Source organism: Humulus lupulus, chromosome 2 (genome assembly GCF_963169125.1).
Source record: "Humulus lupulus chromosome 2, drHumLupu1.1, whole genome shotgun sequence".
Lineage (NCBI taxonomy): Eukaryota > Viridiplantae > Streptophyta > Magnoliopsida > Rosales > Cannabaceae > Humulus > Humulus lupulus.
The window spans coordinates 119,160,674-119,186,742 of record NC_084794.1 but is presented as its reverse complement, the minus strand read 5'-3'; the positions used below and the strand labels follow the sequence as shown (position 1 = coordinate 119,186,742).

The 26,069-nt window shown below is 40.3% G+C and overlaps 1 non-coding gene and 1 pseudogene across 1 annotated transcript; one reads left to right on the top strand and one right to left on the bottom strand.

Moving 5' to 3' along the window:
• The first annotated feature begins 11,332 nt into the window (after nucleotides 1–11,332).
• Nucleotides 11,333–18,412, top strand: LOC133818417 (protein SPA1-RELATED 2-like; annotated as a pseudogene).
• An 892-nt stretch (nucleotides 18,413–19,304) lies between these two features.
• LOC133820657 (small nucleolar RNA R71) lies at nucleotides 19,305–19,411 on the bottom strand. Its single transcript, XR_009887060.1, has one exon. It is a non-coding gene; the product is annotated as a small nucleolar RNA R71 (small nucleolar RNA).
• Between the last annotated feature and the right edge of the window lie 6,658 nt (nucleotides 19,412–26,069).

Genomic DNA, 26,069 nt, shown 5'->3' with positions numbered 1-26,069 from the left:
AGAAATTGCGATTTTCAGAAATCGCAAACCAAAACAAATCACCCCAAAACAAGGTTTCAACCAATTTCAAGCCAAATCCCGACCACAATTCAGTAATACAACCTACCAACACTGCAAATTAAAACTAACATATGCCCAAGACCCATCAAAATCACAATTCTTAATAATTTTTTCCCAAAACAAAAATTACTAAAAGAAGGACAGCAAGCTAACCTCAATCACTCAGAAAATCGTAATTCTCACGCTTGATGATATCCCTGGTAGCCTTAATCCTTAACAACAAGCTTCAATTCTCCTTAAGTCCTCCAACTTCTCAAGCTCCAACCTTTTCTTGTGTGTTCTTAGCAAATGGTGAAGAACTAGAAGAAAGATAGAGTGAGGAAGACTGAACGTGAGGGTCAACTTCTCAAGACTTAGCTTAGTTCACTACATCTGATGGTAAGAAAGATCATAATACCCCTTCCTCCAAAGAAACTCTTAATTAACCCCAAAGGGCATTTTTGTAATTTTTCTTAAATCTCCAATAAACCTCAAATTACACCTTAAATCCCCAATTAATTAACTAATCCCCCAGATACTGATATGTTTCTCCAATCTATTTCATATTCTAATAATTCCCGGTAATTCACCAAATTACCAAAATACCCATAGGATCCTAGTAAACGAACCAGGACTTAGGTAAACAATGTGAGATGTTTGTAAAGGAACGCGGACCCTATGTCCGGATAATACAAGCCTAGTCTTCCCTGATGCTAACGTGTCCTCGAGAAATTCGGAGGTTGGTCTCCCTAACTAACCTGCAAAATGGGGTACGCACGAAATGTACACTATTCCTAGGAAATAATACTGCCAATACTCTAACAAATCATGTCCCCCAGCATCCCCTTAGTAGCCCACATGGATCAGTCCATACTAACGAACAAAGGGGAGTTGTAAGGCTCGAACACACCTAAGCCGACCCAATGGGCCAAGATTAACAACATCTAATTATGTTACATTCTTTGAATTATGGCTCCAATAGCGAGCAAATTGTAATTACATCCTTATTTGGCCTGGATTAGTCTAACCCACGCTATTTGACTGCCTATAAATAGGGTCAGTCGTACACTGTAGCGGGGATCCCATAATTTCTCTTGTAAGCAAAAACTCTGCTGAACTTGTAGAAAAACTTAATTGTCAAAACTCCCTAAAGCCTAATACTAGTGACTCGTGGACTAAGGCTCATTAATGCCCCAACCACGTAAAAACTATGATTGTTCATCTTTTATCCTTTCATTCCAGTTTTTATTTCATAACATATTTCTAGTTTCCAAAAATCTCAGTAAACATTTTGGTGCTTTCATTGAGAGTTGAAGAAAGCTTGAGTTAACCTTGATCATCTGTGAAAGTGTTGAACAGGCATACCGTGTTTGATCCGGCTTAATAACAACAACAAGACAATGGAGAACCATTTCCCAATCAACCACTTCCTCAAGACCAACCTGAGGACATGCCTTATCAGGGGCCCTTGCCTGACAAGTCCAAGAACTTTGGGGAAGGGGCTGACTATGACGAAGGATATTATGAGGAAGATGAAGTTGAGTATGAAGATAATGAGTCCGAGAACCCCATTGATCCTTACGAGAATGGATATGGATCCTGAACAGGAGGATCCAGAGGTGGTCCGTTTGGGACAATAGGTCCTGGATCAAGAAGCCAGGATGGTTGAATAACAAGAGATCACCTGCCAGATGCAAGAGTCCCTCCTAGCTCTTCAGGCTTTCATTGGTTCCCAAGGATTAGCAGCCAATCCTTTAGCCGTTCCTCCCCTAGTAACACAGCTATCTGTCCCACCTATGAGGACTGGCATGCCCAACAACACTGCTTACATTCCTCCTCCGGGAAAATCCCTGAATCCCGGAGCCGGTCCATCAAATCCTGCTCAAGACAAAGGGAATGCAAAGATGGGTGATCCCATTGAAAAAGCAAACCCCCAAAAGAAAGTTACTCCCACTCAAAAAACTAGGGCTGACCAAGAGTAATTCCTTAGGAAAGAACAGATGAATTCTATCCCAGGATAGAATCATCTGAAAAATTCATAAGGGAAGCGCCCGTAGGGTACAAAGCCTCGGAACGTCCCCATATAGGACGAGCAGGGAAGACAATTTTATCCCAGCGCTTCCGTGAACAAGGATCACGGAGGGTGCAGACTCAAAGAGGACCTAGAAGCGGTCTGTTTGGGAGATGACTATTCCCAAGTGGATTTGCTAGACGGCCTCAACACTCGGAAGGAGCGGGACCAAAATGAAAAGATCCGCCCTTGAGGAGGCGACTTGAGTAATAACCTCAATGACAGGAGGAATGAAAGGGCTCCCCTGAATGATGGAATGGCCAGGCAGTTCATGAAATAGCTGGCCACTCTCAAAGAGGAAAAGAAGCCATGCGCAAAGCACATACTGGACGTCATGTTACCTAAGGGGTTCAAGATGCTGGACATACCTACCTATACCAGGAACACTAACCTTAGAGTTCATTTGTCCCACTAAAATCGCCTGATGATTGTAGCTCGCATCTGTTACAACGGTAAATTCCTATGTTTCTCAATCACTCTGGCTGGACCCGTGGAAGAATGGTGGAAAAGACTCAAGACGGGATTGATCTAGTCTTGGTCCGGACTGCAATCAGCTTTTCGTAAACACTTCGTGGCCGCCATAAAGCTGGACATCGAAGTCAGTGTGCTAGCCAACATCAAACAACATCCCATAGAGACCCTTAAGGCATACATCAAACATTTCATGGAAGAAGCCTCAAAAGACAAAGGTGGATGATGGACAGTGCATAGTTGCTCTCCAATCCGGAATCAAAGCTGGATTTCCTCTCTGGGACCACATGCAATGCAACAAGGCAACCACCCTTGAAGAATTCATCAAGAGGGCACAAGGTTTCATCAACTAGGAGGAGTCTCGAATCCAAGCCTTTGGGTGGAAGTTAGCAACCTAGTCAACAGCACAAACCTTTCCCGAATACGGAGCATAGTATCCAGAAAATCTCTATCTGGCACCTCCAGCGGCATCCAAATTTGCTGGGACCCTTGGGATGCAATTCATGACCCCAACGGTCTATGGGCCCACTTCTTTGGGATATGCTCTGGCTTCATCCACCTCATTCTTTGGTTACGAAGTAGCACCAACCGGGTATAGTGCCACCTCTGGTGGTGCCCAACTGCCCCAAGCTGAAGCAGTTGAGGCAAGCATAAACCCCTCCCGAGGAAAGAGATCGGTCAAAAGTCGAAACCAATCTGAGCCCTCAAAGAAAGGGAAGAAGGGATACGAGCCTCAATACACAGAGTATATGAACTTGGTGGACACCCGGGAAAATATCTACCTTGTAACGGGAAATGTAGTCCATTACCAAAAACCAAGCCCCATGTTTAAATGGGGAAAGAATTCAAGGGACACCAGCAAGAGGTGTGCCTAACACAAGGATGTGGGCCACATGACTGAGGAATGTCGTAAGCTGAAGGACGAGATCGAGAATCTGATCAAACTAGGACATCTCCAAAAGTGGGTCAGGATGCCAACAGGAGTTCCGGGACTGCCCCCAGCTCCCGGACAACCTTTTGCCCTGGGTGCACAAGTTTCGTACCGAACTTCTTAGGGAGGGTACACTCTTGGATCGGGTGCACAGGCCCCTAAGGAGGCCCCAATAGTGCAATCACTCAAATGCCCTATGGCTCCTGGGCCCAAAATTCCGTACACTCCCAGAATTGCGCTTCCTCGGGTAGATGGCCATGTGGTCACCATATCAGGAGGCCCGCACCTAGGAGGACCATCCCAGAATGATCAAAAGAGATATCTTAGTGAGCTCATTCACGATCATGAGGTGTGTGCCTTGGTCCACACTCCAGCCCAGCGTCCAAAGTAGATGAACGTGCCCATAATGTTCATGGAGGAAGATGCCCAAAACGTTCACTTCTCGCATCATGACCCTTTGGTCATTGATGTCCAAATCTCCAGCAATCTTATGTCCTAAGTGTTGGTGTACGATGAGAGTTCTGTCAAAGTCTTATTCAAGTCGGCCTTCACGAAGATCGTGCTAACGAAGGCGGACCTAGTCTCCTACCTTACATAGATTTACAGCTTCAATGGGGATTCTTTGCTCTCGATGGGAAATATTCAACTCCCTGTGACGCTGGAGAATGAGGTTCGTTGCTCGTTCAAGTACTGCACTTTCGTGGAGGTGGATTGCCCCATGACATACAACGTGATCTTTGGGAGCCCCACTCTAGTCGACTTTGAATCCATAACTTTCATCCACCATCTATGCATGAAGTTCCTGTGTGATAACGGCGGAGTGGGAACTGTACGGGGAGATCAGAAGAGCACCCAGAAATGTTATCACATCTCCACCTGACCAATCTTCATGGCCAGTCAAGAATCTCTCAAAGAGGAAAATGTTGATCCATTCCCACCACCACATCCATCACAGAGGGTCGTCCGGGAGGATGATGACCTGGATTTGCAGATAGATGCGGATAGGGCACTAGAGCCCATGGAGGAAGTTCAGGAGATGTGCATTAGAGACACTGACCCAACCAAAGTGATCCAGGCAGGGAGGAATTGAAGTCGAAGGTCAGAGCTGCCATAATTTCCCGGGTGAAGGAGAACCTGGACGTCCTGGCTTGGTCTCAGTCAGATATAACCGGGATCGATCGCAACGTCATATGTCATGCCCTAAACATTTACGAGAACGCGACTCACATCCGGCAGAAGTGAAGGCCCCTAGGCGCGGAAAGGGAAAAGGCCCTCAAGTTAGAAGTCGAGAAGTTGTCCTCGATCAACTTCATCTGGGAGGTCTTGTATCCCGTTTGTCTAGCAAATCCCGTGTTGGTACCAAATCCAAATGGAACGTGGAAGACTTGCATCGACTTCACTGACCTCAACAAGGCGTGCCCAAAGGATTGCTTCCCTCTGCTCCGAATTAACCAGATGGTGGATGCTACATCCGAGTATGAGTTGATAAGCTTCATGGATGCTTACTCCGGCTACAACCAGATTTTTATGCATGTAGTAGATCAGGATCACACCAGCTTCCAGATGGACAAGGGTGTATATTGATTCATTGTCATGCCTTTCAGGCTCAAAAATGATGGGGCCACATATCAAAGGCTGGTCAACAGTATGTTCTGGAACCAACTAGGGAAGAACATGGAGGTCTATATAGACGACATGTTGGTCAAGTCGAAGACATTGGCCCAACACGCGGACGACATAGCAGAAACATTTTCCATAGAATAGACAGATGGGATGAAGCTAAATCCCAAGAAGTGCACTTTCGGCGTGGCATTTGGGAAGTTTCTGGGCTTCATAGTAAGCTCAAGAGGAATAAAAGCTAACCCGAACAGGATAAGAGCCCTGATCGACATGTCATCACCATGAAAACACAAATATGTTCAAATCCTGACAGGAAGGATAGCAACTTTGAGTCTCTTTGTGTCGAAGTCCACAAACAAGTGTCCCCTTCTTCAACATACTTCGCGGAAACCAGAGGTTGTAGTGGACGACCGAATGTGAAGAGGCCTTCCAAAAGTTGAAGGAACATCTGGCCCAAGCATTAATCTTATCGACACTAGTGGATGAGGAACCACTGTACCTATATTCGGCAGTGTCACAACATCCCATCAACGCCACATTAGTGCGAGAAGAGGAAAAGGTCTAGTTCCTAGTCTATTATGCAAGCAAAAGGTTGTTGGGCGCGGAGTCCAGATATCCTTTTATCAAAAAAATGAAATTTTTCTTATTAACCACCTCCCAAAGTTAAGACCTTACTTTCAGGCCCATGCCATCAAGTTACTGATGAATATCCCCTACGACAAGTATTATAGAAACTCGAGTCATCGAGAAGACTTTTGAAGTGGGCAATGGAACTGATCCAATTTGACATCGCCTATGTCCTTAGAATCTCCATCAAAGGACATGCCCTAGCTGACTTCATCCCAAAATGCACCGGAATAATCGAGGACAAAGAACTTGTCGACCTCGTACTAGCCTTTTGGAATATCTTCGTGGATGGTGCATCCAACGAGAATGGGGTCGGCATTGAGATCATCCTAATATCCCCTCAAGGTCACCAGCTGCAAAGCGCCCTACGCTTCTAGTTCGAAGTGTCGAACAACAACATTGAACACGAGGCCATGCTGAGCGAATTACGCTTGGACCAGGTGGTAGGGACAGAGAACACTAAAGTCCACAACGACTCCCAGCTAGTGGTGAGTAAGATTTCAGGAGAATACCAAACGAAGGGGAAAAGATGGACGCCTATGTGGCGTGAGCATAGGAGTTACTCCAATCTTTCAAAAGACACTTCATCCGTCAAATCCGCAGGGAACAGAACGTGTTTGCAGACACGCTGGCCAAATTGGCCATGGATGTTGAAGTAGAACTCTTCGGGGTAGTCCCCATCGACCATCTACCCGCGCCAGTATTCAAACTCCTGAAATCATCAATTCCATTGATTACCTTACGTCCTGAATGGGCCCACTCATCCAGTATCTAACCACTGGGAAATTTCCCGTGGATAGGGCCTCTGCGAGGAAACTTCAGTACCAGGCTCCCAAATAAGTCATGATGGATGACAGACTCTATCATAAGGGATTGTCCATACCCTACCTTAGATGCGTATCTGGGACTAAAATGAGCACAAGCATGCACGAAGTGCATAAAGGTTTTTGCTGAGATAACACAACCAGACTCAGCTTGTCCAAGAAGATCCTCAAGGAAGGATATTTCTTGCCAACAATGAAGAAGGATTGTGTAGATTACGTCCGCAAGTGCGAACAATGCCAAAGGTACATGAAGATCCCGCGAGTCCCTCCAACGGAGATAACCCAATGACCCGTCCCTGGCCTTTTCCAGTTTAGGGAATCGATTTGGTAGGATCCCTCCTGACTGGGAAGGGCGGGGTAAAATATGACATCGTAGCCGTCGACTACAATACCAAGTGGGTCGAGGCAGAACCAATAAGAACCATCACCTCCAAAAAGGCCCTAGACTTCATCATCAACAACATTGTGTGCCGATATGGCCTACCTCACAAAATTGTGTCCGTTAACGGGAAGCAATTTGATAATGTCAACTTCATCGACTTCTGTGAAAGACATGGCATCATCAAAAGCTTATCCGCAATCGCAAGGCCTCAAGAAAATGGGTCAACAGAGGCCATGAAAAATATTTTGAAGGGGACATTAAAGAAAAAGCTACAAGCCTACAAGAGTAAGTGGCTGGAAGAGTTACCCCACGTCCTATGGGCGTACCGGACCACAGAAAGAACATCTACCAAAAGTACTCCCTATTCAATGGTGTACGGATGCGAAGCGATCATCCCCGTAGAAATGGTGGTCCCATCTCATAGATGAGATACGTATGATCCCGTCTAGAACCATGTCAATCTCCAAGAATCAATGGATTTCATCGAATAGATCCGGGAAGAATCACAAGTGCAGCTGAAGATGTATCAGGTAAAGATTGCAAGGCACTTCAACTCAAAAGTTAAGAGTTAGAGGTTCGGAACCGACAATCTAGTCTTGCGAAGAGTCTTCCCTGCATCTCAAGATCCAGGAGTGGGGGTTCTAGGACCAAACTGGGAAGGACCCTATGAGATCCAAAATGAAGTATGTGCGGGAACATATCGCTTAAAGCAGCTAGACGGAACAGAGGTCCCAAAAGCCCGGAACGTAGAACACCTTCCCCAGTACTATTAGTAGTCTGGAGGATCTAATTCTGCTATTTCTAACATTTTTAATTTCAAGCAATGTACGTCCGAGGGCCATTTCTTTTTAATGAAAATGGTGTGGACAAAACACCATAAGAAATGTTGTAAGAAAAAGAAAACTTCACATCCGTCTTTAATTTTTCCACGAACAAGTGACCTAAGACTACACTCTTTCATCACTTGGAGGGTAAGACCATCTATACAAACCTAGGATTAAAAACAAAAAAACAAGCAAAGCTCATAGCTTAGTCCTGATCCGGACTCGTATAGATTGGGGTTTCAAAACCGAACTCCCAATAATAAAGGATGCAAGGCTCAAAGCCCAATCCTAGCCCAGACCCACATTTTCTGGGAGGTTCAAAACCTAACTTCCAAAAGATTGGTCCAAACCTAACATGGTCCAGGATAGTCCAATCCCTCTTCATGTTTTCCTTAATAATCAAGAACTGTTGGAACTTGAATCTTAGGCTTAGATTCATTAAATTTGGTCTCATACACGGTCCAGGTTGTTGGAACCTAAACCTTGGGTTTGAGATAAGTTAATCATCTAAAATCTAACTAAGTCATATTTTTAATGGTCCCGGTTTTTGAAACCTGAACATCAGAGTCAGGACAAATGAATCAGACGACAGTTAATAAGTCCTTAACGGTCGGGGCCATTGGAACCTGAACCTCGGGTCTGAAACAAGTTAATTAACTAGGTCATATCTGAGAATTCCACAACGGTCTAGGTCGTTGGAACCTGAACCATAAATTCAGGATAAATCAATTATGTTATATTCGGTAAAGTCAAAGACGGTCCAAGTCGTCGAGACCTAAACTTTGGTCTTAAGACAAGGTAGTTTCCTTCTACAATGTTTCCCCTAATCGTCCTGGCCATGGGGGCCAGGACTACACATTTAACCCAAATTCATGCAAAGTTGTAAAACACTTAGTGACTTTTTGAGAAAAAATAAATAAATTTAAAGCGGGAATCATTGTATGATGACAAAAATGGATATATTAACATTAAAGGTAGATAAGAAATTGTGACAGACGCATCTGCGCTTTTTAAAAATAAAAAAGTTTACAAAGATAAAGGAAAGAAAAGAGGGAGCCCTAAAGTAAAATACAAAGGCTCATGCCTAGGCTTCATTTTGATCAGGGACATCCAGAGCATTCTCACCTTGTTAAACCCCAGCAAGTAGCTCCACGTCCTCCATTTCCTTCGCTTCAAATTTGACCCACTTCGTAGCTGAATCCAGATAGAGGAAGAGGTTCATGATTTTATCTTGGAGCCAGGCCATGTAAACAGCCTTGTCAAAAGTGGCCTCCAGCAATTCATCAGCCTGCTCCTTCTCTTTTTGAGCCTCCTCACTCCGCTTCATTTCCCACAGGGCCATGGCCTCCAGATCCTAGTGCTACCTCTCGAGAAATGTAACCTTTTTCCCACTCCTGGCGAAGCTGGAGCTTGGCTGCCTCCAAGAGTGCCTCTGAGTCGTGAGCACGAGATAGCTCCACCTCCAGGGCCTCCATCAATTTCTTGTGCTCGGCATCCCTCTTGGCTAGAGCCTCCTCATGCTGGATCTGAACTCAGGCAGCCTCCTTGTCGAGGGCCTCCTTAAAAAGTCTCCCGGTGATTGACAACCCCCTCCAATTCCATTTGGGTCGTCTCTAGCTTCATCGCCATCTCATCCACCAACTTCGCATTCCTGTTAGCCAACAACTCATCCTGGAACAAAACAGAGTTATAAATAACACAAAAAAGGGTGATAAAGAAAGGAAACCAGGATGGACGTAGGACTTACTGTTGAGTCTAGTTTTTGTCATGTTTTGGTGATGTTTTTAGTAGTCTTTTATTTCATTTTTCTTTCATTTAGTGCGGACTTATGCTTTGTTTTTCTGTCTTTGTGAATATCAGGAAGAATTGAGCACGTGGAAGAAAATGTCAAAGAAAGGGAAGAAATAACCAAGTTATTCATCATATTTCGAGAAAGAATGGTTCTCAACATAATTTGGAAGTGTTGGTGAATTTTTGGGATGAAAACTTGAAGAATTGAGAAATCCCTTAAGAGCCACGGCATGAGCAAAGTGGAGCCGCGGCTAGGTGGGAAACAGAACCAATGTTTTTAAGGAAATCCTCGGGCCGCGACATGGCTAGAGAGGGCCGCGGCATAGATGGGCATTTTTCCTAGAACTCGTCGACGCAGGCCGCGGCATGGCTGACTAATGTCGCGGCATGAAGAGGACCTTTTGCCCAGGAAATTGGACACGGGCCGCGACATAGTGTATGTAGAGCCGCGGCCCACCTCTTTAAAATTTGAAGTCCTAGGTTTTAATATGGCAAAAAAAGAGAAGAGAAACGAGACGTACGGACGAGGGAGAAGTTCTGGTTTTGAAGGCTCAAGCTTAGAGTATTTTTTTACATGTTTTTCTTCTTCTTCCTGATGTTATCTTTAATTTTTGTTGTGATTAGCATTATGATTTTGAACTAATTTTCTGTTTAGGATGTTTAATTGAATCACTTGAATCCCTGTTATGGTTATATTGGACATAATTCTAATTTAGAACGAAAGTATCTGAATTAATTGTGTAACTGTTATTAAGTTGTCGAGATTAATGCTACCTTTGTGGTTCAATTTACCATAGAAATATAGGAAATTGTCACTTAGGTTGAGTTTATAATTCATAGTATGATTATAGGCTACTATATCAACTTGTTAATTGAATTAGGTAAAAAGAAGAAGAATTCACACTTTGCATTAGGGAATAATAGGGAGGATAGTTGATGAGATTGAATATCCTAATTGTTTCTTCAGTGATTAAATTAAAAGTTTTTCTATTAGTGGTTATTCCTTTCAATTTTCAATTATTGTTTCTGCACTTTATAGTTTCTTTTGCTGTATTTACAACAATCAAGAAATTAAATTCATCAAATAGAACAAGAAATTAATTGACTGGTAATTGATAAATCAGTCCTTGAGGACGATACTTGGTTTTACCATTTTATTACGAATTGCGTCTGTGTGCACTTGCATAGCAAAAATATCGCAACACTTACCGCAGTGGCCTGATGACAGATGGCTTGGGAGCCAAAGAGTGCATCCTTGTTAGCCAACGTGGCATAACGCTTGAGCTGAAGGGTGGACATGGAATTCCCCACCTGGGCCAACAAGTTTTTGGCACCGTTGCCGGGGACTGAAAATAATTATCAATATCAGTCTAATTAATTTTTATTCTAATTTGATTTTAATTTCTCTTGCTTTTAATCTATTTAGTTGCTTAATTTGTCTATCTCAGGTGAATTTTGGTATATGCATGGCAGAAAAAGAAAGGACACACTTGTTCCTCTGAATCCTGAGATTGAAAAGTCTTGCAAGCAAATCAGAAAGAACAAGAGGGAGGCCCAGAAATCTGTGAAGATGGCACAGAACACTACAACAAATTTGACTAAATATTACATTAAAATATAACATAATTTTAAAAGCGCTATTGTTGATTAGCATAAAAAACACGGAGAAAGAGTAAAAAAGCGCCAAATTAATTTTTTTTGTTAAAACATCCCGCCTTTAACTTTTTCCCCACTCTTAACTCACTTTTTCATTCTCTAAAATCATAAAACAAAAAAAAAACTCTCCTGAAATGGGTTATCTCTCGCCTCACTCGGTCTTTCTTTCTCTCTATCCCTTCTCTCTCTCTCTATCTCTCGCATGGTCGACGGATGAATGGAAGGGTACAGGGGCTTCCATTTCTCAGCGATGGGCTTCGGGTAAGGACTGTTTGCCTTCCCCTTGTGTTGTTTCTCAGTCACAATAAATCTTTTCCACGGTATATCTCTCTCTCTCTCTCTCTCTACTTGCAATTGCAGAGACAATGTGTGGGATTTGAGCACGTGATGGGCTCCTGAGGTTAGTAGAGATCTTGTGATGATTCTTTGTTCTTAATCTTATTGTGGTAATAATTTTTGTTTTCAAATTCTCTGAAATAATTTTCTCTACTCTCTGGGACTAATAACGTAGAGAGCTAGAAGAAACCATAGCGAGAGGTTGAAGATGATCATCCTTGTTCGTTGTTTCACTTGCGGCAAGGTATTTCTCTCTTCTATTCTATAGCCCCTTCGAACTGATCTCATTTTCTTCTTTACCATAGTTTTGATAGGGTTTATGTTCTTTTTGCATATTCCATTTGGGTTCCAATACTTAAGATGGTCGTATTCTTTTTTCTTGTCGAAATGCTCTGTTAAACCATGGTTGATCAAACCTGAATTATTTGTGGGAAGATTTTTCATAGCATATGGTTAATCTATTTTGGTTTATTGAAATGATTCGTGTAGGTTATTGGGAACAAATGGGACACTTACCTTGATCTTCTTCAGGCAGATTATTCAATTTTATGGTTACATGCATCTTTTTTACATTTTGTGTGTGTTAAAAACATCACTTAACATTTTTTTTCCCTGAATTTAATAAGAGTTGAATCTTAAGTAGAGTTTCATAATTTAGGAAGCAGCCTTATCAAAAAGTACATTTGTCCACTTTTTATCTTTATCCTTGACATCTTTTTTGTCTACTTTGAATGTTTCCAATTTATTACCCAACATTCCATTCCATGTCAGAGAAGTAACTAAGAAAACTGATTTATTCTAGTGCACTTATTTTCCATTGGCTTTTCCTCTGTGGAGATGTTTTAATAATTAAAGTTTTCTGGACCAATAGTTGATAATTTGTTAAGCAACGATAAAGTGAGCTCTGATCCAAGGTCATGACGGTTAGTCTTCCATTTTTTACTTCAATTCTTTCTGCTTTGGTCAGTTGCCATGGTTCACTTAGTTCTTTGTTGCTTGGTGCTTTCTTATTATCTTCTCTGAGTCTGTTTAATTTCTGAGAGGTATTTCTTTTTTATTTGGTCAGAAAATACCAAACGTTGTTAATTTTGAATGGAATAAGAAATTTTAATTCTATTAATTATGGTTTCCTGCTGTTGATTTTAGTTGTATTGTTCCTAACAGATAAGACTGTACTAACGGGTTTTAGAAAATTTCTGCAAGCAGCTTATTTTGTGAATGTTTGTTTTTATTTTGGGCTTTGTTTGCAAAGATCATGTTAATTAATATGTTATTTGTTAGCTATTTAATACATGTGTTTGTGAATGTGGGGATTGGCTGAAAAATCTGATGGATTAATTTGGGTTGTTTCTTTCAGTTACTTGGTCATTTTGATTTGGATAGCACACTTGCCACAGCTATGTCGGATTTGCGCCATAGGATCCTTCCTCCAAATTTTCTTTAGGAAAATCCCAAGGAAGCTGGATTCTGTCTATGGCTACTTCATCCCGAACCATCATCACAACCAACAACAAGGTAGCTCTAAATTCACTACTATAGGTATGGCATACTCGCAGGTCCATTCAGGAGATATTTCAGGCATGCAGCAGTTAGTCCACCGTTTTGGAAACCAGACTTCAAAATTGCCCTACTATGGTTATTGTATTTGTTGATATGCATTTTTCTGGTGCGACTAAAAGGTACACCATAGTCTCAGGTCCCTTTAGGAGATTTTTCTGACAACATTTTTGGAAAAATAGCCTAGGCAATATGGTTTTTCCATTAGTTTCTTGAAGAATAATACAATCCTCTTAACCTTTGTGATTGGATTCTTTATCTATTCATATGGAATTACATTGCCAATTCCTGTGCCCCTGTTAGAAATTTTTGTTTCTTCATGTATTGGAAGTCTTGGACATTTGGTGGATTTAAATAGAAACTGCTTTTTTAGTCTGTACATCAACTGCCTTTACACCATGATACAATATTCTCAGTTGTTGGTTGTTGCTTTTGACTACAAGGAAATCCTGCAATCTGAAGTAGTTAATGGATTACAGGAAGCATGTCCAGAGGAGTTGTCTTTAGCCATTGACCAGGATGATGGTGAGTCAGAATTACTATTGCATTTCCTCAAGTCATTAAAAGAACAGAAGCAGAAGGATGCCTCTAAGTTAGGGGAAGACATACAGTGTTTTGAAGGAGATATTGAAGAAATCGAGAGAAGACACGCTTCCAAACACTTGGCTCATGTTGACTCCTCTGTGCATGGAAAGCAAAATGTATCTGTTCATAGAGAGCCTTCTAGTTCATATAAGCTTTCTCAATTGTCCCCTGTTTCTAACACAAGTGAATCAAGATTGATGAAAAATATGAGTCAGCTTGAAAGTGCATACTTCTCTAGGAGGTCCAATATTCAGCTTCCTGAGACTGATGCAATAGTGCACCAAGATAACGAGTTATTGAAAAATCGTGATAGTTGGTATTTGGCATAAAAAGATGAAGAGAAACAAAATCCAAGTGACTGCCTGGGAGCCTTTTCTGATGGCTTGTGCAAGTATGCCCGTTACAGTAAATTTGAAGTGCGTGGAGTCTTAAGAAATGAGGAATTTAGTAATTCTTCGAATGTAATATGCTCCTTGAGTTTCGACAGGGATGAAGACTACTTTGCAGCTGCTGGAGTTTCAAAGAAAATAAAGATATTTGAGTTTAATTCTCTCCTCAATGATTCTGTTGATATTCACTATCTAGTGATTGAGATGTCAAACAAATCAAAGATCAGTTGTGTTTCCTGGAACAACTACATCAAAAACTATTTGGCCTCTACTGATTATGATGGTCCAGTCAAGGTTTGTATATCTTGTGCTATAATTGTGACTTAATGTTATCGCACAGGTTTTTCATTGTGATTTACCAAAAAAAAAAGTAATATTGTAAGCGTGTTTAAGTAAAGAGCAGATGTTTGTAAGTTTTTCCTTTAGATATTATAAAATGTGGGGATTTCTTTCTATACTTGACACACATCACGCTCAGCTTGTTTTCACCTTAAAATTTTGTGGTATATACTACAACATATATGTTTGTGTTTAGTAATGCCCATACTTTCTCATGAAATGGTTGACTTGAATTTTTAGTTATGGGATGCTAGCACTGGTCAGGTTTTCTCTCAATACAATGAGCATGAGAAGAGAGCATGGTCCGTTGACTTTTCGAAAGTATACCCCACTAAATTAGCCAGTGGAAGTGATGATTGCTCTGTGAAACAGTGGAGCATCAACGAGGTATGCTCTCTCTCTATATATATATATATATGATTTCTCTCTCTATATATGTATATGTAATGAGGATTCTAGCTTTATTGAAGTAGTAAGGTGTCGACATAACAAGGATGAAGTCCATTACCTTTGGATCTTTTTCTTTCTACCTAAAGAAATAGTTTGTGTTTGTATGATACAGACATTATCTATAGGAAATAAAAAAAGGTCCCTACTGGAGTCCTTTCACATGATTATACAAGATGAGCTTTTTCATTCTAAAAAAATGTGAAAGGATCCTGTTGTGGCCAAATATGCCTATTATACTTTGTCACTTTCCTTCTAATTATCCATGGTACTTGAAAGCAAAATTTTACTTTTCGCGTCAATAAAAAGCTTATATATAACTATATATATTTTTTGTGCAGAAAAACTGTTTAGGAACTATTAGGAGCCTTGCAAATGTCTGCTGTGTCCAGTTCTCTGCCCATTCGACCCACTTACTGGCTTTTGGGTCTGCGGATTACAGAACCTACTGTTATGATCTAAGATATGCTAAAACACCCTGGTGTGTATTGGCCGGCCATGGCAAAGCTGTAAGCTATGTGAAATTCTTGGATTCAGAGACCCTTGTTTCTGCCTCCACCGACAACACTTTAAAACTATGGGATCTCAAGAGGAGTCTTTCTGCAAATGCTTGCAACTTAACCTTTACCGGCCATACTAATGAAAAGGTATTTATATATATATATTTACTTTTTGATCTCACTTTCTTCTTTACCATAGTTTTGATAGGGTTTATGTTCTTTTTGCATATTAACACAAGTTGTTTTGTTTTTTTTTGTTTTATAAAAAAAAGAAAGGTTTTTCCTAGCTTCTTTAAAAACAAAGATTCAATTTTGCTGCTTCTTTCAAATTGGCATCTCCTGGTATTTTAATACGAAATATAATAGCATATATGCCTTTTGTGACCTGACAATATAGAAGTTTTTGGTTTAATTTGAGATTTTGGCAGTGCTTTACAATGTCCTGGTTCTGAATTATCAGTTGATCAAAGAGAAAATTGTCCTTACCCCCAAAAATGTGCAGGTATTTTCTTTGGGTTTGTTATTGTGGTACTTGTATTCTGCCTTTACCTTGACCATCTTTATCTGCTTTAATGTTATTCTGAACGTCTGCAAATAAATATTTGGTTTTCTTGATGATCTTTATTCTAATTCCATTTGTTTATTCTACCAGGATTTTTAGGATGATCTTTATTCTTGATGATCTGAGTAATTTTTAGGATGTTCTAGGCGTCTACAGTTTACTAGGCTTTGTAAGTGCTTATAAATGAATGATTGTTTGTCTTTTGGTCTCAAAATCAAATCCTTGACTCACTTTGGAATTAATTCACCGAAAGTAAATGAAACTTTTAGGTAAATGAAGAGTGATTTTAAAATCAATTAATTAATAAATTTATTAACCATATAACTATTGAGTATCCTCTTGCCGGCAACACTTAGTCAATACTTTACTATTTGTATTTGTTAGTGTCTTTAGTTCTGTTAGTATTACTGTTTGGTTTGTTAATATAGACTCTTCCTGTAACTGATTGTAGTTAGTCTCTACCATGGTTAGAATTGCTTGTGTTGGTCTTTTTGTAGTTACCTCTCCTTTAGTCATTTTTGCTGTATTTTTTTTTGTATGAAGTTAGGATTGTCTAGATTTGATTTATGCATGTTCTATTATCTGATTTTATTAAGCTTTTGTTATAAGTGTGATCTGAAGCTCTACTCTTAAAGTTAAACTATGATCATTTGCATATCAGTTTTTGCAATTTTATTTCATTTGCATATTTTAGGTTCTTGATCACAGAAGTGAAAAGAAATGAAATTAGGTTTAAATTTTGCATGTTTTGTAAATTTGTTCTTCTATTTTATTACTTATTTTTTTGCCTGAAATACTATGTTTTGCACACTACCTTTATGTCTTTTTTTGTAATGATGAAATGGAGATCATTGGCACTTGTCTAATTGAGGATATAACCAAATTGGATTGTGAGAATTTGGCCATTTGATAATTGAAAATTCGCTTCCATATGCAGGCAATTTATTCATTCATTTAAGGTTGAATATATAAGAGTTTTCTCCTAATTAATTTCTTATAAAGATATATTCTGATAGCATACTATCAACATTATTACAAATGAGAAAATTAATAACTGATCACAGCTGTAAAATACAGCTGTAATATCACCTAGAATCAATGATAATTTCAACATTAAGTAATAGCAAAGTTTTATGCAAAATGTATTGTGTAGAAATATTATTGTCCTCTCTATTTAACATTTATGAATTGCATTTCAAAAGTTCTCTACATTTATTTTTCCTTCTTTGCATAATGGTTCTTAGATGGTTTTAAATTTTTTCCTTTTCAAGGTTGGCGCTAATCATTTTTTAGGGGGGGCATGATTTCTATTATTCCTCTTTAATGGGGAATGTCTATGCTGCCTAATTAAATGCTTATTTATTTATTTTTAAATCTTAATTAGTCTATGATCTTTAAGAAAGTGTTAGATGGCACTAGATGCATTAGATCAATCCATATGTGTTGTTTTAGGTTCAGATCACTTCCAAGACTTGTCAACCAAACCCAAAGGCATATCATAGAATGTAATGTCTACTTTTATTAGCCTTTTCATTCTTCCTTTTTATACACATTACTGTATTGAAGTCATAGGTAGTCTATGATTTTTCATGCTTACGTTTGATACTTCTATCAGATAATAGTACATATTCTTTGATTGCTTGATTGATGCTTTTGAAAGTATAATACAGATATATTTAATAAGAGCTAATAATTTCATTAATGCAACATGGATGACTATAGCTGCCATTTTAATAAGTTCTAATCTTCCAGTTTTATTAGATACTATATTGTGCAGTGACATAATATATCAAGTGACCGATTACACACATGCATAGGCACACACAGACACCTATACTTGGATTGACTGATAAAATCTTATAATTTCATTACTTCCAACATAGAAACCTAGAATTACAACTTTCATGCATTTTTAATTAATACAAGGCAATTTGGTTTTGTTTTTTTTTTTTTTTATAAAAGCCCTAGAATTACCACTTTAAGTAATTACTGATGTGATTCCATTATTACACTCAAATATTACAGGTGTGTAGATGTGACTGGAGCTTACAGTGCTCTAAAGACGGAGCTTAACATAAGCTTGACAGCAATAGGCCTTTTGTGGACTACAACTGGCTTTATTGCAAAGAGGATTACACATGGACCTGTGGAAGAAAGGGAAACAGGTATATGACAAGTGCACAACAGATGGACTCACAACAAAGACATGTGCACAAAGGATGATGAATTGAAGGATGGAGCAAGTTTCATGCATGGTTTACTTTTGTGTATCTTGTAATTTTTTGTTTTCATTTTTGAAGTAAAAAATGTTCAAGATTATAAAACTTTATTATGTTATGCTTTCAAACTTAAGTTAGAACTAAGATCTCATGAAATAGACACATTCAGAGTTTGAATTAGTTATTGTTTAATGTAATACTTATGGTTTATCAATCTATTGAGAATTATATTTTATGATTAATTTTGATTTGTTTTTATCAAAATACAATAATGAAAATCTTTTAATTAAAAAAAAACTTATAAGTACCATTATCACAATAAAAAACCTTAATACGTTATGATTTAGAAACATATTATAAGCATAAAAAATCGTTATGGTTTATATAATATAACAAATTAAAAATGTTATCAAAATAATCAAATGTAACAGTTGAAAATTGTTATGAAAAAAGTACAAGATTAAATTTTAAATTTATAACCAAAAACTCTATCTAAATGTTATTATTTCAATATTATAGCACCTAAAAATGTGTTATTGAATAGTTTAAGATAACACCGAACATAACATTCAAAAACTGTTATAGAAAAGACTGGACTTTTAATAACAGGGGCTATGTTAGCATTTTCAGAAGTGCTATCAATAGTCCCGGTTAGCAGTTTTTAAGTGTTATGAATACTGTTTTTTCTTGTAGTGGAATGAAGGGGATGGCAGGAATGTTCTAATTCCTGGAATTGTACAAGGGGGTCAGGCTCAGAACAATTCTGAGAGGAGCCTGAGAGATTATGTACTGCCCACTCTGACGGGAGTACAAAATAGTATACGCCCACCAGCTGTAGAGGCCAACAACTTTGAAATCAAGCCTGCTATTCTACAAATGGTGCAGTCCTCTGTGCAATTCAATGGGTTGCCTTCTGAAGATCCTCACACCCATTTGTCCAATTTTCTGGAGTTGTGTGGAACCTTAAGATATAATGGGGTGAGTGATGACGCAATCAAGCTTAGGCTTTTCCCATTTTCTTTGAGGGACAGAGCTAAAAGTTGGCTGAACTCGCTGCAGCCAAATTCTATTGTCACCTGGCAAGATCTAGCTCAGAAATTTTTGTCTAAATTCTTCCCTCCGTCCAAAGCTGCTAAATTGAGGGGAGAGATCAATAACTTTTGCCAGAATGACGGAGAGTCATTGTATGAAGCTTGGGAACAGTTTAAGGAACTCCTGAAAAGATGTCCTCATCATGGCATTGAACAGTGGATGCTAGTACAGAATTTCTACAATGGTTTATGTCCTACAACCAGAACCATTATTGATGCTGCAGTGGGTGGTACGTTTATGAGCAAAAGTGCAACTGGTGCTTATGAGCTGCTGGAGGACATGGCCACAAACAATCATCAGTGGTCTGAGGAAAGATCATCAGGAGTCAGAAAGGTAGCTGGGGTGCATGAGCTGGATGCAATCACTGCTCTAACAGCGCAAGTAGCCTCTCTGACAAAGCAGTTACAACAGAGCAGTGTATCTGCTAATGCGGTTCAGATGGCAGTGAGGTGTGAAATGTGTGGTGGTGCTCATTCTGTCGATCAGTGCCCTATCTGTATGAATAATAACACCCCAATGGATCATGCTCAAGTTCAAGCGGTGAGAAACTTTCAAAGGCCACTCAATAATCCATTCTCCAATACTTACAATCCTGGGTGGCGAAATCATCCCAATTTTTCGTGGAAGAATAATCAAGGCCAACAGTCCCAGTTTCAGGGCCAATTTCATAATAACATGCCTCAGCCACCTATGCATCAAGCTTCGTCATCACAACAGCCCAGGCCTCAACAACCAATGCCTCAACCTGAGAGGCCTAATGAACTGCAAGCTGCCTTGTTGACTCTCACTAATACTTAGACTCAATTTATGACTGAGACCAGATCCTCTATTCGAAACCTTGAGACACAAGTTGGGCAGTTAGCCAATATGCTCAATAACAGACCTCAGGGAAATTTGCCCAGTAATACTGAAGTCAACCCCAAGGAGCAAGTTCAGGCAATTACTCTGAGGAGTGGGAAGCAAACTGAGCAGCCTAGACCTCCACAGGCAGTGGTTCAGAATAAAGAGATGGGTGAACAGTCTGATTCATAAAGGGTTACTGAAGACCATCAGCAGTCAGAACAGAGTCCGCCAGTTGTTATTGAGCAGCCAGTTCGAGTTCCATATCCTCAGAGGCTTAGAAAGACTACACTTGATAAACAGTTTTCTAAGTTTCTAGAGGTGTTTAAAAAGCTGCACATAAACATTCCTTTTGCTGAGTCCTTGGAGCAGATGCCCAGCTATGTTAAATTCATGAAGGAGATTCTGTCAAAGAAAAGGAGGATGGAAGACTATGAGACTGTAGCACTCACTGAAGAGTGCAGCGCGATTTTACAAAGGAAGTTACCTCAAAAGCTGAGAGATCCGGGGAGCTTCACCATACCTTGCACCATTGGCAAGTTTGAATGTAAGCATGCCTTATGTGATCTGGGGGCAAGTATCAATCTAATGCCCTTATCTGTGTTTAAAAGACTTGGTTTGGGGGAGGCAAAACCAACAACTGTCACTTTACAGCTCGCAGACCGATCGTTAACACATCCACGAGGTATTATTGAGGATGTTCTTGTGAAGGTGGATAAGTTCATATTTCCAGCTGACTTTATTGTTCTGGACATGGAGGAGGACACAGATGTCCCAATTATTCTCGGTAGGCCATTTCTAGCCACAGGCCAAGCTCTTATTGATGTTCACAAAGGATAGCTTAAGCTTAGAGTTCAAGGAGATGAGGTGGTCTTTAATGTCTTCAAGTCTATGAAGTATCTGGTGGCTAGTGACAGTTGCTTTAGTGTGGATGTGATAGAAAAGGCAGTCTCCAAGAGAAGGATGAGGAGTGATGCCTTAGAGGCAGTATTATTGGGTGATGAGGGCGATGATGATGATGATGCTGAGATCAGAGAATGTGTAAACTGGATAAACTCTTTCTTACCATATTGGAAGAAGTTTCAAGAATTAGCAGATGCGACTGATAAACCGCTAACCTCCATTCAGCAGCCACCGCCATTGGAATTAAAGGACCTCCCAGATCACTTGCGATATGCTTATTTGGGGGAGAATGAAACTTTACCTGTCATTGTGTCAGATGACCTGTCAAAGATAGAATTGGAGAAACTGTTGAGGGTTCTAAGGGAGCATAAATTGGCCATTGGGTGGACCTTGGCAGATATTAGAGGAATAAGCCCATCGACGGTGATGCATAAAATCTTATTGGAGGAGAATAGCAAGCCATCAATAGAGGCCCAGCGAAGACTCAATCCAGCCATGAAGGAAGTAGTACTGGAGCAAATTCTTAAATGGTTGGATGTTGGGGTGATCTACCCAATTTCTGATAGCGCATGGGTGAGCCCTGTGCAAGTGGTACCTAAGAAGGGTGGAATGACTGTGGTGAAAAATGAGAACAATGAACTCATTCCAACAAGAACTGTAACGGGGTAGCGGATTTGTATAGACTACCGCAAGCTCAACAAGGCAACAAGGAAGGATCATTTTCCTTTGCCTTTCCTTGATCAGATGCTTGACAGATTGGCAGGACATAGCTACTACTGTTTCTTGGATGGGTATTCTGGGTATCATCAGATCGCTATTGCACCGGAGGATCAAGAGAAAACAACCTTTACATGTCCTTTTGGCACATTTGCCTTCAGAAGAATGCCATTTGGACTATGCAATGCCCCTGCAACATTTCAACGGTGCATGATGGCCATATTTTCAGACATGGTAGACCGGTGTATTGAGATATTCATGGATGATTTCTCTGTTTTTGGCCATCATTTGACCTCTGTTTCGGTAACTTGGAGAACGTGCTGCGTCGTTGTGAGAAGGCAAATCAGGTGCTGAATTGGGAGAAATGCCATTTTATGGTGAAAGAGGGGATTGTTCTTGGCCATAAAATTTCGAATGAGGGAATTGAGGTAGATAGAGAAAAAATTTCTACCATTGAAAAGCTGCCTCCACCAGTTTTGGTCAAAGGTGTTAGAAGTTTTCTTGGGCACGCTGGGTTCTATCGAAGGTTCATAAAAGATTTCTCTAAAGTTTCCAAGCCTCTCTCAAATCTGCTTATGGACGGAGTTGTCTTTGATTTTAATGATGAATGTTTGAGGGCTTTCAATTTCTTGAAAGAAAAGCTTATTTCTGCTCCAATTGTGATAGCTCCGAATTGGGAATTGCCTTTTGAGTTGATGTGTGATGCAAGTGACTACGCAGTGGGGGCAGTTTTGGGACAGCGGATTGACAAGGTATTCAGGTCTATCTATTATGCTAGTCGAACTCTAAATGATGCTCAGCTGAATTATGCTACTACAGAAAAAGAGTTGCTAGCTATTGTGTTTGCTTGTGATAAATTTAGACCGTATCTGATTGGTAACAAAGTGATTGTCTACACTGATCACTCTGCCATTAAATACTTGATGTCAAAGAAAGATGCCAAGCCCCGCCTGATTAGATGGATTCTTTCGCTTCAAGAATTTTACATGGAGATTCGTGACAAGAAGGGCAGCGAGAATGTGGTAGCTGATCATCTCTCTAGACTTGAGGTGGAGGAGTCTGAAAATAAGAAAGCGGTGCAAATCAATGATCACTTTCCTGATGAGCAGTTGTTTGGGGTGAGTGAGACTTTAGTTGTCCCTTGGTTTGCTGACATAGTGAATTTCTTGGTTGCCAAGATTGTGCCTCCTGAGATGTCAAAGCAGCAATTAAAGAAATTCTTTTCTGAGGTGAAACACTACTATTGGGAGGAACCTATTCTCTATAGGCACTGCGTTGATCAGATTATAAGAAGGTGTGTTCCTGAAGAAGAGATGCAGTCCATTCTTAATCACTGTCATACTCAACAATGCGGAGGGCACTTTGGAGCATCAAGAACGGTGGCTAAGGTATTACAAAGTGGTTTCTATTGGCCTTCATTATTCAAGGATGCCAATGTTTTTGTCAAGGCTTGTGATAGATGTCAGCGAACTGGTAATATCTCGAGGAGAAATGAAATGCCTTTACAGGGGATTCTTGAAGTGGAACTGTTTGATGTGTGGGGCATCGATTTCATGGGGCCCTTTCCACCCTCTTGCAACAATGAATATATTCTACTGGCAGTCGATTATGTATCTAAATGGGTGGAGGCTACAGCAACAAGAGCCAATGAAGATAAAACTGTGCTTAATTTTCTTCATAAACATATTTTTACTAGATTTGGCACTCCCCGAGCTCTTATTAGTGATGAAGGGAAACACTTTGTGAATAAGCAACTTGATGCATTACTGGCTCGTTATGGAGTATATCACCGAAAAGCCTTACCTTACCATCCTCAATCAAATGGGCAAGCTGAAGTTTCAAACAGAGAAATCAAAAGCATCCTTGAGAAGATCGTTGACAGTTCGAGAAAAAATTGGTCGAAAAAATTAGATGATGCGATTTGGGCTTACAGAACTGCATTCAAAATACCATTACGCATGTCTCCTTACAGGTTGGTGTTTGGTAAAGCATGTCATCTACCAGTTGAATTGGAACATAGGGCATTCTGGGCTATGAAAAAGTTGAATTTTGATTGGAGTGCCGCTAGTGAACGAAGGTTGTTGCAACTGAATGAACTTGACGAGTTCAGAAATGAGGCTTATGAGAACGCCAAGATTTATAAAGAGAGAACAAAGGCTTGGCATGACAAAAACTTAATCAGGAAAGAGTTCCAACCAGGGCAGCAGATACTTCTTTTTAATTCAAGACTGCGACTGTTTCCTGGCAAATTGAAGTCAAGATGGTCAGGGCCATTCACTGTTGTTCAAGTTTTTCCATATGGTTCTGTAGAAGTTCGGGGCAACTCAGGTGATACCTTTAAAGTCAATGGTCAGAGATTGAAGCCCTACCTGGGTGGTAGTTTTGATCAAGCAAAGTCTATCCTCCTTCTGAAGCCTCTCTGAAGAGGGGTTCAGCGTCCGGCTAAATGACGTCAACGACAGCACTTGTAGGAGGCACCCTATGTTTTACTTGTTATTTATTTTACTTTTGTATTTGTAAAAAATGGATTTTTGGTTTATTTTTGGACTGTTAGAATCGTGAAAAACGTGAAAAATCAAAAAAATCTCAAAAAATAAAAAAAATGGAGAATCCTTAAGGGCCGCGACATAGCCATATAATGCCGCGGCATTGGGGGTTCTAGAGGCCCACGATTTTTGAAGTCTAGGGGCGGGCCACGGCATGGATGAGGGGGGCCGTGTCATTGAAACCCAGTTTTTCCCAGAAAATCGAGGCGGGCCGCGGCATAGATACCATGATGCCGCGGCATTCTAGGCTGAAAAATTGATGCGGGCCGCGGCATGGTCAAAGCAATGCCGCGGCCCGTGTACGAAATCTAGGGTAAAAAGCCCTAAATTATCCATATTCTCATTCACTTTCACTTTCACAATCTACCATCCTACTCAAACCTCCTTTTCTCTCTAATTCTTGAGACTTCCATCAGCCAAAGAGACAAAAAGAAGAAGTTTTGTGCCATTCAAGTAAGTGTCTCATATCTATTCTAGTGTTTTTGATTGGAGAATAGATTACATTGTGGTATTGTGGATTGTCCTATGCTTTTCTTGTGAGACATTTAAGGGGTTTGTCAATTGCTTTTTTGGGAATTAGTGGTTGGGCTGTTGATTTTGTTAATCAGAAAGTTTTGGGGGAGTGACACCAAGGGGAAGTTGTACTCAAGTTCTTGAAAACCAATTTGGGGGTTTAGTTTGTTCTTGTTTTGAAAGACACAATGGGCCCTAAGAGAAATCCTCCGAGAGGTACCTCCTCAAAGAAAGCCTCCTCATCCCGCACTCAGCCACCACCAATACCATCTCCCCCGGCTGATTATGACACGAAATTATTTGTCAATAAGGAAGCAGCTGACTTGTTTAAAAATATTCATAAGAGATATGTGTTAAGGGAAAGGGGATTTGAGCTTCATGAGGCCACTGTGGTACAAAACCCTGCCTATGATATCATCAAAGCTGAAATATTGCGACGTAATTGGGGTTTCTTTTGCGACTCTACCTATGTGGGACAAGCCAACTGCTCTCAGATGTATGAATTCTTTGCCAACTTCCCATATCTTGATGCAGAACAGAACAATTTTGTCAAGGGTAAATTGGTGCCTACGACATCTTATTCATCTAACCAATTACTGGACCTCCCTACATTGTCTGCACAAGAGGACGAACATTGGCAGTTGGCCCATTTTGATGAGCCAGACTATGATGTTGTGGCTGCAGTTCTGAGTGTGGAAGGTGCACGTCTCAACTATCATAATGGAAAGCCCAAAGAGTTGTACATGTGGCAGCTCAATCCAATTGCGAAGGCATGGGTTTATTTTGTAAGTTCACGTTTATTGCCGACCTCTCATCTGTCTTCTGTTGATAGAGAGCGCTTCTTGTTGGTTTATGCTATCATGACCCAAATGAAAGTTGATGTGGGCCGAATAATTCGCTACAGTATTCGCAACATCAGCAGATTCAATACTACAGCTGGTGTTGCCCATGGTACTTTCCTCTCGACCCTATGCAACACTTATGAGGTACCAGTCTACCCAAGCGATCTAGTCCGGAGGCCAATGGGGGCAATCAATCAGACTATGTTTACGGCATTCCCTTCGGCCTCTCTTACGCCACCTGCCTCTAGCCAGCAAAACAAGCGTAGCCGGGCTGATGAACCAGTGGACATTGATCTAGCTGAGGAGGAGGAAGCAGATGCAGCAGGTCCTAGTAACCCACCTTCAAATTTGGCAATTGGTGGACCTATTGATGAGCACACGCAGCGCACGCATGATCGATTGGATTACCTTATTCAGCAAAATCAATACTTAATCCAATCGCATCA